The sequence below is a fragment of the Aplysia californica genome, unplaced genomic scaffold, assembly GCF_000002075.1.
Source record: "Aplysia californica isolate F4 #8 unplaced genomic scaffold, AplCal3.0 scaffold00418, whole genome shotgun sequence".
NCBI classification, from domain to species: domain Eukaryota; kingdom Metazoa; phylum Mollusca; class Gastropoda; order Aplysiida; family Aplysiidae; genus Aplysia; species Aplysia californica.
In genome coordinates this window covers 573,464-576,098 of record NW_004797688.1, presented here as the reverse complement: position 1 = coordinate 576,098, position 2,635 = coordinate 573,464, and positions in this window count along the sequence as shown.

Genomic DNA, 2,635 nt, shown 5'->3' with positions numbered 1-2,635 from the left:
GCCGGCAGGGAGGTCGGAGAGTTGACAACTCTTACGAAGTGCGTGGGTCAGGATTTGATGCCCCTTGCTGTCCACATTCCTGTCCTGAGCTACTGTCGTCTTTTTCCCGCCAGAAGAAGCCACGTGATTAGCTGACCTGGTCCGTCGCTGACAGAACTGATTTATTATGGTCAGTCCACGGATGGACTCCAGGGTTACAATAAAAGTAGGTTTTCCAGGGCTTGAGCTGGTTTGGGGGGGGGGGATGTCTGGGATGTGGGCGGCCCTACAAAGGGGTCGGGATGGGGGAGACAATGGTAAGGTGTCGGGTCGAGGAGTTGTTAACAGAGGGAATTAAACGACAGGTAAAAAGACGGAGGCGACTTTGCCAAGGTGAAAGGATTGATTGGAAGAAGGAACCAAGTATGGTTTCATAAATGAGTGCGAAAAAGGAGTTCAAGGGGGGGGGGGTGCAGAAATCAGGTGAACCTGTGATAAGGTTAAAAAATCGAGGAATGTCTTAAAATTATGTGGAAAGAAACATAAATAAACCCACTAAAGACGACTTTAAAAAGGGACATCCATGACAGACTACAGAGCGAAAGCCTTATAACAATAATAACATCATCATCATCATCACCATCATCATCATCATCATCATCATCATCATCATCATCATCATCATCATCATCATCTTCAACAAAAACAACAACAACAACAACAACAACAACAACAACAACAACAACAAAGTAAACTTCCGTTACCATCACCATCACCTCCATCTCCACCACTACCACACCACTACCACACAACTACTGCCACTATCATTATCACCACCACGCCATTACCACCACAACAGCAACGATGACGACAACTCAGACATTGTATATTGCTAACGTAACTATTAGTGATAATAATTGTAAACATAACTAAAGAGCATATTATTGAAAAAATAACCCACTCAGAAAGGTAAAGATGATCATATTTAGTCCATCACATTTGATAATGACCAATGCATGTACATTAGAAGAATAATCGAAATAGAAGAAACAAGTATTAAGATGAAACGGAGCTTCTTCTTTGGTCAATGAAGCCTCATTTATTATTATGATTTGCTGGCCTCTGTGACTGTTGCTTTCCAACTAAGTCTGTCAGGCGCTAGATTATCCTATGTTTAGGGAATAAGTTTGAAGTCATTTAAAGACATTTTCAGGGTGTCTTTGTAGCGCTTTTTTTGGTGCGCCATACGCTTCCCCGGGATACTTTAGAATAGAATACTGCCTTTGCGATTCTGAAATCAGAAAGTGCTACTTGAGAAGTTGAGCACTTTGAGCATAAAACGTTCTTTGCATTTGCCCTTTTGAGAACTTTAGTCTCTGGGTTTTTTTTAAATCCTGTCTCTTGATGTCAATAAATCTCCCGGCATATTTCGTGTGGAAATAAATAAACGTTTTAGCATATCTTTGCTACTCTGACCAGGTATCAGCATCGCAGAACAGGGTCGAGAAGGCCTGCATTGTAGACTCCAAACTTTGTCATTGTGCAAATGCAACAACAGCCCAAAACTCTTCCTCTAGGTCTTCTAAAGGATGCCTTAGTTTTATTCATATGTAAAGATATTTCTGCATCAATCGGCATCTGAAAACAGTATACTGCCAAAATATTAAAAATTATCAACATTGGTCAGCGTTGTGTCATGTATGCTGACATAACCATGGGTTGGCAGGTAGAGAACTAATGTATTTGCTGTGCTTGTTATGAGTCCAAAGTTTTAATTAGCACTTTAAAATTCCCAGACATCTTTGGACGTTGGATTCTTTATGACCAAGGGATGCACAGCCATTAACAAATAGCAGTCCACAGACATGCACCAAGATCGTTTTTTTTGTCTTCGCCTGTAGCCTACTGTAGTTGAAGATTTTACTTTACCGTCCAGTCGGTTCCTGATATCAACACCAGCAGGGAAACTCTGGAATTCTTATTTCATCATGGCTGAGAAAATGATGGTAAAAAGAGCGCGTGTCAACACATCCCCGCTCCTTTCCAATTTTCTGGCATATGACCAGTGCTTTTCAGACAATGTATCATTTGAAGAGTGACGATTCAAAAGGTAAATAAAAATATTAATCCAGAATCTAACAGCTATAGAGAAGAGAGACATGCCCCATCGATTGTCACCAGTACACCTGCCACCTTATGACCTATGTCACATGCAACAGATGAAGATCCAAGCACGCTTCTCGACAAAGTCGGAGGCAGCATATTGTTTTTATAAGCAACTAGAGCGTTCAATTGACTGTCATACCAGCTTGGACGCTACGGCAAGGGGCAACTATCGAGTTGGTGCTGTCACGGACCCTAAAATCCTAGTTACTCATACCCTGTGAATGTGAGGCTCTAGTGGTACGTCTAAGCAGTCTGTCCTTCAACATTGATAACATTCTGACAGCCTCCTGCATCTACAGAATAATAGCACTGAACAAATTCCCCACCCCTCCCTTTTAACACCCTATCGACGACATTGTTCATATCTTCTCTCTCTCTCTCTCTCTCTCTCTCTGTCTCTCTCTCTCTCTCTCTCTCTCCCCCCTCTCTCTCTCTTTCTGTCTCTCTTTCTCTCTCTCTCCCTCTGAATCTCTCTCTTATTCTCTCTCTA